We start from the raw sequence: 13829 nt of genomic DNA, 5'->3' as shown, positions 1-13829 counted from the left end.
CGAAAGTGGGCGCAGTCAGGAGGAGCGGAAGAAGGATTTATCGCGTTAGTTCGCCGATGTTCTGCGAACACCGTGCGCCCTGCCGTGGAAAGTTTCGCGGATCCGCGGCGAATGATTAAAATTTCTTGCCGGCGGCTGCTCGAGGAGAATTGGAGATTGCGCTCGCGAGTCGCGAGAGGGTCGCGAACAGTTTTCGCAAGTCGAGGAGACGAGAGTGGTGGGGAGCCGCGTGTATCCAATTACGTTGACGAGGAGAGCGCGGGCCCCGCGGTAGCACGCGCGACAACGATACCCGCTCCGACCCGCTCCGAGCCCGCGCCGAACTCGTAGCCAGGCTGCAATTGACAGAACGTTTCCGTGCCGCGTGACAGACGGTGATTAACGACCCGTCTGTTTTCCGAATGAACATGTACGCCCGGCTAACCGTTACCTTCCTGCCTCGCGAGAGCTCGGTTATTTGCTCGTCCCGAGACACACCCGACGAGACCGGGCGAGACACGACGAGACGCTGCTAAATACCCGCTCCGAGACCCGCTTTCGACCTTATTCTTCGTTGAAAACCAGCGAAGCACCGGGCAGAAGTATGTGGAAAGTCCGTAGGGAGTTGCTTCGCGTGTGAATGTTACTCTGGGAGCAAGCATAAGCTTTTAGTTTGCAAGCGAATAATATATTTGAGTGTGCGATATGTTGCCGAGGTCATTATGTTGATTGCGAGCAATCCTCAGAAGGTTTTACTCACCTTCATTGACCTCCAGAAGGTTTTACTCGCCTCTATTGACCTTCAGAAGGTTTTGTTGACGTTTAGTAACCTTCAGAAGTAACCTTCTATTCTCCTTTATTAACCTTCGGTGGATTTTGTTGAGGTTTAGTGACCTTCAGAAGGTTTTACTCACTTCTGTTGATCTACAGAAAGTTTTATTCACTTTCTCTGACCTTTAGAAGGTTCTATTGACCTGTAGTTAACCTTCAGAAGGATTTGTCCCGAGATGATGGTGTCAAAGGCACGCTCCTCGTGGAACCAGAAGTAGAAACGGCGATGGTTTTCACTCTGTTCAACAACAAAGCATAACAGTTAGTAAAGACCTTAACGCTCCCGTCCAGAAGCAACTAAAATAGCAGCATACCTTCAAAAATCCTGAAGAATCCCCTCAACCGTCACAGGACACAAAACGCCGCCCAATTATACCCGTAACTAGCCTAAACACGGAACCGTCGACTTCCCAACTCGAAGAATCCCTAAAAGGCAGCATCCTCGCCCCGGTTCGAGTTCCAAAGCAGATGTCTATCCCCAGAAAGACATCGACTGAAGAGTCTCCGGCTGGCGTCGTACCTCGGGACGAATCCTCGCGCGAATTCCAGGGTTCTATAGAAAGTTCCGTTGCCGGCAGACGTCGAATCGCACGCCGCGCGCGCGGCCTTCCGATTCAATTTCCCGGCAACCTTCGCCGGAAAGAATCGGGACGCGCTTCTGACATTTAACACGGGGGAGCCGGCGTTTTTCGAGGGTGGCTTTGCCCCGACGGACAAAGGGACCCGGGCTCGATGTGTTTGATCAGGGATCGAAGGTCGGCCGCCTTTGTGGGGGAGCTCTCTGTTCGATCAAATCGTGCAGGCTTCCTATCCGACGCCGCACAGCCCCGTCGACAATGGACAAAAATCAAAAAATCAACGTTCACGTTGGCGGTTTTAATACCTTCACAAAGGTGTCCCTAGATGTCTGTCACAAACGTAAGCGACGATATTTAAACCAGTCAACAAACATTAAAGCTGCTTCATCTGCGAGTGAAAAGTTTCTTGTCAAAATTCGTTTACCAATTGTTGTAAACGTGGACTGGAGCTGGGTACTTGTTATTTTGATGTTCGTTTGCTTTCTCCAGTTTCTTCAGATCAAATTAATCATGGTTGACAACAACAAATTCCGACCAACTGCGATTTTTTCAGAAATTCTTTCACATCGTCTAGTAAACCGATTGTTTTAATTTCTCGTTCTTTTAAGAGTGTCCGAATATTAGTTAGGGGTTACTGTACCTACTGTCGCCAGATGAGGAGTTGTCCCCCACTCCCGACGCTATTCCACCACTTTCTTCCGCCAGGGTCACGTGACGCGTTCCGTCTGCGTCGCGCACGTGTCCCGTTGTCACGTGACTAACCCGGTAATGGCAGAGAGAGAGAGAGGGTAACCGCGTTCCCCTAAATTTCCCCGGCCTGGCGACGACGCTGTATCCATGTACAACGTATTCGAGGAAACTTTTCGCCTCGGGACTTGATCAGAGTTAGCGTGGCGGTGTCGACGCTCCGAGCCGTTTACACGCGAAACCACGTAATCTTGGCTCGAGTTCCGGGCCCCCGTCGATTCGCAAATAACATCCTAACTACCCTCACATGAAACGAGCAAAGGCGCTGCGCGGGTCGCGTCGGTTAACGAGCGTGTCTCGTTCCCCGGGAAATACAGAAATCGCGTTAGGCAGGGGCCTGATCTAATCGAAAGAACGCGATCAAGTTCTGCATCATCTCTGATTTAAATTGTTTCAATTATTTTTCTTTTTCGTAATTTTACTACTTCCATCCAACTAGTTTGAAGAACCGATTATGTTTGCACTGATTTAATACCTTGATGTATGACTAGCGTTCTACTTCGCCGATTCCGCGTGCGGGGAAACCCGGAGAGCGAACGGGGGACCGTTTGAACTTTAATTGGCCGACGTCGGATTAGCAATCGTTGCGCTAATCACGGACCAGCGGATTATAAACGATCCTGGATCACCCGGCGAACTCGGGTCGTTCCCTATTGGCAGCGGGAGTTACTCTGCCGCGTGTCCCGGCTTTGAAGGGCCTCGTTTCACCAGGAGATTCGATTCAAGTTGGACAAAAGCCGGGAAATTAAATGGCCCGTTCGCCGATCCTTACGGAATCGAATTCCAATTACGACGACGCGACGGCTTCGAGCAAAGACTCGTTTTTCTGATTCTCGAGTAGGCTGCTGAACTCTGCGCCTGTCCTCTCTCGGTTAAACTCTTCAACGCGTCTTCTAGTCATTTCTACCCTCTGCTTTCTGTAATTCATTTAAAACTGTGAGGGGAAAGGTTCGATCAAATCTTTCGTCTAGGATTTCTCCAACCCTTATTTATGTCTTTAGACTGTTACCTGTTGGTAATGTTGGCATTATTTAGTCCCGAATGGCTTCTGAGATGACACTGAAAATATTGTTTACACTATTAAATTTGTCGTTTATTAATAGACTGCGCACGTTTATGCAATTTGCAATTTTTCTAGAGGTACTTTAAGAAAGTGGAGTGGAGTGAAATAAAATTTCATTTTCACTGGTAGTACCCTTGGAAAATCTGATACAAATAAAAATTCTACTAAATTCTGTTGAATGTTATATTTTAGAATTTTCTGAAAATTTTCAGCAGCCATGAATGCATAAAGATCCGCAGTCTATTTATTAGATTATAAATATTAGTCGAACGACCGACACTGGTATGAAATAATCGGAAGAATGAAAAATAAAAAAAATAGTTAAACTATATAAGTTCGTTCTGTTACCTCTCAACCATTTAGTAATTTCGATGGAGTAGCAACCTGCTGTCGCACAGTTTTATCTTGGTGTGTTCCGAGGTGCGTCAGAGGGTTGCAGAGGGTCGTAGAGGGTTGCAGGGAGTTTCAGGGTGTTTGATAAATTTTCCCATTTCGAATCGCGTCCTCCGTAGTTCTTAAATCCCCTGTCCAGACCGTGGTCGTGTTTCTTCGTTCGGTTCGCCGCTGAAAATTCGAACAGCCACGTGCAGGATCTAAGAGAGGGTGCAAAAGGGGTGTGAAAGGGGTCGGTCGGTGCAACGGAACAAGAAAGCTCAGGAGCGGAATGGGAAACGGGGAAATTGGATCGCGAACCGTATCGTCGGATTTAGCGGGTTATAGGAAGCGAACCAGGACCTCGCGTCGGGTTCGGGTTCGGGTTAGCTACGGTCCCGGGATTCCCGATTATTTATCGCTGACGCATTACGCGGCCGAAAATTGCATGCACGCCAAAATGATTTCCTCTTTTGTCTTCCCGTGCAGCTCGTGTCCTGTCCTCGATGCTCCGCGAATTATGACAAAAAGCTGAAACATGTAAATGCACCGGCAGCCGCCCCCCTCCGGGGTGGGGGGATGAATTATTGATGGACTTTTCGCGATAAAACATGCAGAGAGCTCACTTATGTGCGAGCATAAAGGATTTTCCATAAAGAGCCTTTTACGCAGAGATTTACCTTTTGTTTCGACTCATGTTTGGCTTTGCAGCCTTTTCACAATGCATTTTTCTTCGTTGCCCAATGAAATTTCCAGCCCCATTTTGTTTCAATTCATTCACATTCTGGAGTACTTAATTTTTCTCAATTGTAATCAAAGAACCTATTAAAATTTTTCCTGCGAATAAATCACCCTAAACAATTTGATAAAAATTGTAAATTCAAGAGATATTTCAACTTTAATTTTATTCGATTCTGTAGATCCATCCATCAAGTTTCTTCATATTTTCGGATACAATACGTACCGGACCACCCCGTGTAATAAACCTGCAACAACCTGACATTAATACATTTGGAAGCAGTGTCTGGTTGGAGAATTAATTCTTGGAATTTTAATAAGAGCAGCAAGCTCTAAATTCATATATTTTATACCGCGTCTCGGGTCCGAGGGTTGCGTAAAAGACAATTGAAAGCGTCTCGAGGGCGATTCGAGCATGAATATGTAAGACGCAATGTGGAGAGGCGAGAGATGGGCTCGGATAAGGAGAGGGCATGGTATCTATGGAAATGGGGAGGAATAGCGGGAAACGTCAACAGGGGAAATACGAGCCGAGTAATAAGAATTGCGAGAGATAGCGCATCCCCGCGGAAACTCGTTTTCACCGCGCGCGCTCTCCGCGCGGAGAAACGTAGGAGCGCCGGAAAACCGGGAAAACTGGGAAAACGCGGCCCGGAAGCGATACCGCGGAAAACAACAGGCCGCGGTGCAACGATATTCCGCGACGGGGTGAAAAATCGAATGGGATTCGGCCGCGTCGAATTTATATTTCAATTTGCCGGGGGAATCGAAAAACTCCTGTCGAAACCGGCGCGGGGAAAAATCGGTGACGCGAGACTTCGTCGATAGGCTCGACAGCCGTTCCCCCCTTTTTTTTCCTATTTTCCCCGGGCTCCCATCCTGTCTCTTCAGCGGTTCCAAATCATTTCTGAAACCAGACGAGCTTGTTTCACTAGGATTTCGCTGTGTGCGGCCGATTTGTTAGCGGTGTTCACCGCGAGCGAAAAAAACGCGAACAACGTGCAACGCGAATAGCGATTTTTGGCTTTACGAATGCTCGAAAAACTTTTTCCGAGGACACTTGGGCTCTGCGGACCAATTTCTGACTTGACTGCAGATTTCCGGCAATTTTTAAATATTTTTTAGAAAGCTCTTTAGCAGATTTGAATGCAGAAACGAATACAGAAGAATTGCGAAACTCGCGAACGGGGTACGGACATTCGGCTTTGTGAACATTTCTGAAACTTTTTTTACAGATTCTTAGACATGTGGACCAAGTTTTAACGTACCTAAGAATTGTCATGTATACCCACGTATTTAAAAAAAAAAGTTCTGTAGCAAATCCCTGGGGCAATTGCTCTTCAAACTTGGAAACATGGAGAATCAGAAAAACTCAACTAGAATTCAGGTTTCCGGTTTTTGAAAAATCGTGAAACTTTAACCAGAGATTCTCCAATCTGTGGACCACGTTGTGACGTGCGCGAAAATTGTCATAAGTATCCCAGCATATTTGAAAAAATTCTGTGTCCAGTTCGTCACCTTCCTCAAAAATCCGGAGAAACTGATTTATAAAAAATTGTGAGATTTCACCAAGAGAATCCTAAATCTGTGGACCACGTTTTCCGGAGCATAAAAATTGCCATGAATCGGCCAACATTTTTAAGCAAATTCTGTAACGTCCTAAAGAAATAAACTCGATCCACTTTAACTTATCAACAAAAATTAAGATAAATCTCCATACACACAACGAAAGAGTGTCTGCAAATAAATCCGCTAAAAAACAAGTAACGCGTGCAACAACCTCATAAAGGCTCTCTCGCCGTCGTCAACTAATTCCCTTCATTGAAAAACGATTTCGCGAAGGTAAAAGGTAGAGAAGCGTCGGAAGTGCTCGTCGGGATCGATTTTTCCAATAGACATCGACCTTGCCCGTTGCTCCAACGTCCGATCGATCGGTCGCACGCGATTAACCGGCTCGCAGAGGTCGTCGGGCGAGGTATCGATCCCCACGAAAAGTAAAAGGCACTTAGCTTCGCGAGCCAAGCGCAATTACTCCTCCGGTCCGACTCGGAGCTCGCGATCGCGAACTTTCGCGTGCAATTAAAGTGGCTGGTAACTCTGTTCCGCGAGTTTTCCAAGGAACCCGTTGTTATCCCTACCACGCAGCCCTCGGGAACTGACTTTTTCCGACTGGGTGAAATTCTTCGCTCCGTGGAACCGGACTCCTTAACCCGATCTCGTTGTTTAATCCGCGAACTGCAGCGAAAGCTTCAGAAACTCGCGGTTGTTCTCCGATTCTCCGTCTTTCAAACATTCTTTTTTATCGTTGTTCTTGAAGCGCGGATTTCTAGAAAATGGAGGAAGTCGCGGCGGCTGAACGTAAACTTCTCTGTTCCGCCAATTGTTTTAATGGGCTGGAGGTACAGCTGTTCAGTCTTGATCTAACTCCGATCCTCGGATCCGTGCTGTGACATGGATCGTGTAGGGCTACTACTTCCTCGTGACCGCGTCGACCTCGCGTCACCTCGTGCTCGTAGATCTGCAAAACGCATTGATTAAAGTTTCATTACGGATAAAAAAGTTGAGAACATTGAGTTACCTTTTTCTTCGCAATTCCATGGCAAATTTTCCAACATTTTGAAGAGAATAGTGCGATTTTTACATGTGATGGAATCATTTCTGCCAGGGGTTGTAGATCACTGACAGTCGCGCAAACCTAGAAAAAGAAAATGGTCTGATTTAGCAACTGACAGGCCGTGAAATTCGAAAATTCCCGTTTCTTTTTTAGCGTACTTGGTATGTGGCGAAGGAAGTAGGCGAGTGGAGTGTATCGAAGGCGTCGAACCGCGAAGGACTAAATCGAGGGGAAGGGTCCATTTTCAATTATCGATTGCCGGTGGCAGAGGTTACGAGGAGACGCGAGAACGGTTTACGGTCGACGGGAAACGCGATCAACAGCCCGGGAGTTATGGTTTTCGCGTTACCAACGGCCAAGTGGCTCGCAGAGCCATCCCCGCTGCTGAAGAGACTCGTAAACCGCGATACACCGCATCCAGCTACGGTGTACCCTCGCCGAGATAACCTGGGAACCGGTAACGAAGTCCCCCCTCCCCTCCCCGCCCCATAGAACAGTCCGCGTATCGTACGTTGTCGACACGATCCTACGGATACGGATAATTGTCCTAGGACGTTTCGCCTTTTGTTCGGCTAAATTAACAGCACGCTGTAATCACCCGTGCCATTGTTTTGCTGGAGTTGAAGCGTCGAATTAATATTGGTTAATTGCGTTCCATTTTTGTTCCACCAATTTTACTCTGTGCTAGAACAAATGTCGGAACGAACTGAAGGCCCTGCAAGATGAATGTTGATTAAAGAATGTTTTCTTTATTAGTAGATCGCGGATTTTTATGCAAAATAAAAATTGTCTCAATTGCTCCTCGAAATACTGTTTCATTACTCTCATTAAAATTATTAACACCAGAAATAAATGTAGCTTCTGTACATAGCCATTAACATTGACAATTCTTACTTTGCTTAGAAATCCTTATAGTAAAAGTCCTTATATTCGAACCTTCTATTTCTTTTTCATTTTCCTGTCCGATTTCATTCCAAAATTAATTTTTCCACCTTCCGGAAGACACTAACACTGCGTCTACCGCAATTTATTATAAGCGGATCACCGACAAATACAGCATTCTAAAATAATTTTAAAGTGTTCAAAGGGACGAGAAAGACAAGTTAAAAAGTTCCTGCTTCGAAATGAATGGTGTTTTAAAAATATTGGAAGGGGAAATCGCGGTTCCATCTCCGATCTATGGATCCCCAGATAGATTCTCGACCCCCGGATCTCGATAATTGCATCGCGAGCCACGCAACACGTGGCGCCTCGTTTCTCAAGCGATGTACACACACCGGGATCTCTATACGAGCGGCCATTAACCGAAATTTGTGGCGGTGCCATAACTATCACGACTTGGATATTGTAATAGTTGTATCAGCGCTCTCTCTCTCTCTCTCTCTCTCTGACCGCCGACGCTATCTGCATTTCTCCGGCGGAAATAGTAACGCGGCGTAGTAGCTCGTGTAACTTCGGTGCAACTGATGCGGTTTGTTGCATCGGAATTACGTTTCACCGTGCATTTCGTTGCCCGATGTCGGGACGGCCCAGTGTATTTCACCAGGGGAAATAGTTGTGTTCCTGTTCTCGATAAATTTCCGGTGAAGCACCTCGATTACGATTCGAAACTACCCCCAGAAAACCCCCTAAAAATGCCATCCGTGCTCACCCCACATTCATTCGCCACCCTTTGCAAATTAATTTTTCTTTCAAAGCATTTTTCACATTGCACATCTGAAACAGAAATTTATTTTCATGCTTAGCATGTTTAACAGACTGAAAATCATATACCAGTATTTTTAAATTCTTCTAATGCTTTTCTCTACACGCTATTTCCTCATTTTAATGCTATTCTTGAACAACAATAAAGTCGAGAGAATAATTCACCATTTTGTATTATTTTTGCCTTCATTTTAAATGAATTTTTCGTATCGTTAGTACAGTGGTAAATCAATTAATAAAAAACAAAAATATATAAAAATATTTGGACGTAGAAGAGAGATTATTTTTTAAACTGGAAGTACGAATATTCTGATTTTGAAATTTCGAAAAATTGCTGGGCTGCTCTCTTTACACTGAGCCCGACGTATAATCGATATTCGGACCAATTCGTCGTTAGTGCAGCAACAAATTAATACAGAAAATTTTAACAGAGAATATTTCTGCTGTTACCTTTGCGTCAGAGCTTACCCGCAATCGTTATCCTGGATCGATTTAATGCGTCGTTGGTATCTGAAGTGAAACAAAAAGAAACCTTCATTTTCATACAATTTGTCAATGGGGCTCATGCGCGTTTCCAGGCTGTTATCTTGCTATCGGAACCGTCCGTTGCAATTCGAGAGATAAAGGTACCGTGCGCCGTTTGCTCACCTGTCAGTAATTGAAGACAAATCGGTAGGTACGCGAGTGTTAGCCCTTCGCCCGGTTTTCTAGCGGGTCGGACGGGTTCTTCCGGGCGAGTCCCGTGATTCCCTCGGCCCTATCAGCGCCGTTCACCGGCACAATTGACGATAACTGCGAGTTGTTGGCCGACTATTGCCCCGATAAAGGCCTTACGGGAGCACTTCCACCTACGGGGATAGTCCATTGAGTCCGGGAGCTACGAGCACACGCTATAACGCCGATCCTATCGGCAACGGGCGAAAATATTGCGACCCGGGAATTTCCACTGTTCGTGGAAACTTCCTTCGCGTTGCCGGCACACAATGCTCGACGGTAAAGCCGGCGAAACTTAAACAACTTTGACGCCGAGCCGATGTTAACTCGATCCCAACAATACAGAAACCGTGTTTATTTTTTTCTCCTTTCTTTTCGCTTATTTCATGCAGATCTTTGTTCGGTTTTATTTGGAACTTCGAGGGCTTTGAGGTCTTTGACGCAGGGGGCCCTTTCTGTTCTGTATTTTCCGTTTTCGAACAGTTCCGATTTCTCTTGTTTCCGTCGCGAACTTGTGTCTACGAAATAAAATGAAAATAAAATGAAGCTGATAGTGTTAAAGAGATGATATTGCCTGTTGTTGTTTAATGGCTTTTCCACGAATGGAATGAAAATTCCAATAAAATCTTTTCTTGTGAAAAATGTTATAGACCGGTTGGACTGAACAATGGCGTCGCGAGAGAATAATTTGTCCGTCGGCCCTTTTTTATGGGGCAAAACGATCGCACAGGGCCACCAGTAATTTTCTAACCCATACGTAACAGAATGTCAAGCTGGCTTGATCATTTCGCCGGGGTCAACAGCGATACGAGCAATTAAAGCGATTTAAAGCGATCCGACTGCATCCATTTAGGGGACAATGTATTTTCATAGCTGCACGCTGCCCCGAAGAATGAGTTGAAACAATGGTTTTTCTATCGATCCGGGATTCTAGCTTCTTCCACATTTATGTTCGTTCTACCTCGAGGAATCTTTTGTAACAATATCTGTAATTTTCAAAATGTGATTAAAATCATGTTGCTTTTCTGAGAAAATGGTTCGAGTACTTCCGGATGAAGAGAAATTAATGAAATGTACCTGAAGCTTTTATCTCCTAATTGTTAGTAAACTGTGAATCCTTATGCAAATTACAATTTGTCGGTTCTTCTTTGAAGTAACTGGAATCGCTTGGAAACTTGTATTTTCCGTTGAGAATCTGTAAAATTAATTTGAAGTATCTGTGAATTGGATTTAAAACGGAGAATTGTATTTACTTTCAAAGAAGAAGAATAATTGCATGGTTTGTCAGAAATATATTCATATAGAATTTAAAAGATTCATAGAAATTTGTACTTTGAAATTTTGAAACAAAAGTGTTGAAGAAATGATATACGTAAAACAAAGATTTTAGACGCATAGGTAGTCTTGGCCCAGTGAGTAACGCGTTGGACTACCACCGGGTGGATCCAGGTTCGAGTCCAAGTGTAGTCAGAAGGGATTTTTCATCAATTTAAAATAGTGTTCTCGTACCTATTCGACCCTTTACCTTGGTGCTATTCTGTTCCGAAAAATTGTTAAACCAAACCTTTCATAGTCAACAATTGGACCCTAGAAGAAGATGATATTAGTCAACTCTGTCCTGCAAAAGGTCCTGAAAGGAGCCCTTTGTAAAGGGAGGGAGAACAAGGTGGGCCCTTCCCCCAAGGTTCCCTTGAGCCCTTTGACTTCTGACATACTCCAAAAAGGGGCATGCATGTGCCGCTTGTAGGTCGAAGGGGGTGGCAAATAGGGTCAACTAAGAGAAGAAGAGTTATAATGCCCTTCCAGAAAGAAAAAAGGTTCAAGAAAAAGGGAACATCCCCAAGCAAGATGCCCTAAAAACCAAATTACCCTCTACAAACTTCCGAATCGTACCTATCAAGGGGATAAGTACACCATGTTCAAAAAACGTTGGAAAATTATTAACTGTGACCAAATACAGCAGAATGAATAAATTTTCGTTCTCCCATTTTCGGTGTTTAAATTCAAATTGATTTACCCACACGTTCGACAAAAATCCACAAAATCTGACCAAACATAACCCGCCCACCTGACGAAATAACATAATCCACTCTATTCCCAGTGCTCCAGTAGTTCCACTGTTAATAACCTTCGACATTTCACCATCGTTAAGCGTCTCCGCTCGCTGCAACGATCTCCGAAATACGATTCGCCTAAATTCCAGCGTCCCTCGGTCCGTTTACAGAACCCGTCTGTCCTCCAGGTGAAATTCTCGTTGAATTCCCGAGTTCCCATAGCAGTTAAACATCATCTTCATTCGTCCCGGTCTCGGGCCGGCCATAGGGGATTCGTGCTCGACAAGACGAGCAGCGAAAAACGGGACGTTTAGGTGTTCTAGAAACAAGGGAGGAGAGAACGGGGGAGAGATGGGGAGGGAAAAACGAGTAGAATAACAGAAAATGGAGACAGAAAGCGGGAACGCAGCAGATATTCCGACAGTATTTTTCACGGCGCCGCGAGGCGACAACTTTCCATCGGATCTAACGCGAAAACAAATGTCCCCGTTCCCGACGGTCGAAAAACGGGAGAAAAGGGACGACGAGCTGGTTTCTGGAGCTGGTCCTTACTCCCGTTCGTGCTTGGCGAACCGCACAGATCCTCGGACCAGACATTTCTCCTCCCCTGGAATTTCTACTGTCCCTTTTCACTCTCTTTTAATTTCGTAGAATGCTCACGATCCCAAGATATGAATTATTTATTTTTCTCTTTACGAGACCGTATGCTTTCTATTTCGTGTTATTTTATACATCTGTGCTACTGCATTCTACTGCATTCTACTGCATAGTATGCAAGTAATTTAGTTACTGCAACATACAAATTGGCTGTGCACATCAGTTGCAATAAATCCCCAGATATTCGTCCATTTTCGTCTGTTTATATTATCAAGCTCTTTCACTGAAATTTCTCTAGCAGCTCTCTGCCATGTCCATGGCATTCCATGGAAATTGCCCATATTACGAGGCTCTCATCTCTGCTCCAGGTTCTCCAGGATCGTTTCAAGGATTCCTTGAATTTCTTCGTCCTGTGTCTCGTCCTCCACGCATCCTGCATAGATTTATTGTGAGATCCTCTACCACTGCGAATATTTTCCTCGGAAACGATAGTCGACGTTCTCTAAACAATTGTTACAGTACCCTGTAATCATTCCAGACAATTTTTATGTTGCATGAAAATCGTGACACTCATTTTCATAGAAAAATTATTAAAACACAATGAAACACAGGTGATTCCGTAAATGCTGACTACGTTAAAAAGGGTCAGAAAAGGGCCAGAAAATTACAAATTGGAACTCGAACCGATTCACAGCCGAATAAAGATCAGTAAAGGAAGAGGAGGTTCAGCAATAATTCAGAAAATAAAAGAATAACGCAGAATCTGTCAAGAATCAGAGCAGACGGGATTCAGAGGCGGAGAATCGGGTTAAGAAGAATATCCCATCCCGACGAGAAACAAGAATGGGATCGCGTGGGCGTAGGGGAGAGCTGAAGAGCCGAGTCAAGCCTGGGAAATACGGTAAAGCACGTAGCCGGGCTCGTGCTCATTGAATATTTATAAAATGGTCGCAGGTTATAAGTAAAACGGCGTATCGTATCGCTTCCGCGGACCGTGTAGCTGCCGGCTCGCGCGTAAAGCCATGATTTCCATTTAATGCCCCATGAATATCGTCCTGTAGCCACGAATACGCGAGGGCCGCGAGTATCGTCCACGATTTCGCTCGGAATCGTGACGCGCACGCACCTTGTGAATCTAAATTGACGAAGAACAGTCCTTCGATAGTGGAACCCGTCCCGTTCCATCTTCCTATGGGATTTCTATGGGGTTTTCTATGGCGCAGCCCCCCTGTTAGAGTTTAGAGATGTACTCAATGTATATGGAACTACAAAAAAATACAGAAAAATAGTTAACAAACATTGTCAGTTCGGACGAGTAACCATGAGAAACACTGGTTGTTTAAACGAGCTTACAGATTAACGTCTCTCGCGCATTGATCGATACGTGTCGCCACGCGATTTGTGATATTTGCTCAACACTGGATGATAGATTCCATGACTCTCCGGAGATCGATGTACCTGGAAGATTGATCTATTTTCACTCGTGTAAACGACAGAGCTTCTCATCTGCGATGGCTCACAGAGTCAACAATAATACCGAAAACAAGGTTAAATTTTGTTTGGCCTCGCCTCAGTATCTCTTTTGTTGAACACTAGATCTACCGAGCCTCAAAAAAGTAATGAACTCATTTGCAAAGCATCTTTATAGTTTCAATAATTGTAAAATATGATAAATTCGTTTTCGGTGGTGGTAGGTTTAGTGTTAAACCCAAGAATTGTCTGTCTTGCTAAACGTAGCCCACTGAGAAACGTCAAACAAACGAGGACCAATGCTCGCAAACTACGTCACTGCTGAAGGATGTTAAACAGAGTGCGATCCCCAAATTATCAAGTCCCAA

General features: G+C 44.9%; 1 protein-coding gene and 1 long non-coding RNA gene across 3 annotated transcripts in view; one reads left to right on the top strand and one right to left on the bottom strand.

Moving 5' to 3' along the window:
• LOC143361451 (uncharacterized) overlaps positions 1–13829 on the top strand; it is a 305416-nt gene that overhangs the window by 120630 nt on the left and 170957 nt on the right. The gene's annotated exons all lie outside the window — the stretch shown is intronic.
• On the bottom strand, positions 8322–10487 carry LOC143361479 (uncharacterized). The gene is made up of 3 exons (XR_013083467.1): positions 10103–10487; positions 9275–9858; positions 8322–8638 (listed from the first exon to the last, which is right to left on the bottom strand). It is a non-coding gene; the product is annotated as an uncharacterized LOC143361479 (long non-coding RNA).

The sequence above is a fragment of the Halictus rubicundus genome, chromosome 15 (assembly GCF_050948215.1).
Source record: "Halictus rubicundus isolate RS-2024b chromosome 15, iyHalRubi1_principal, whole genome shotgun sequence".
In the NCBI taxonomy this organism is placed as follows: domain Eukaryota; kingdom Metazoa; phylum Arthropoda; class Insecta; order Hymenoptera; family Halictidae; genus Halictus; species Halictus rubicundus.
This window is presented reverse-complemented; position numbering and strand designations above follow the sequence as displayed.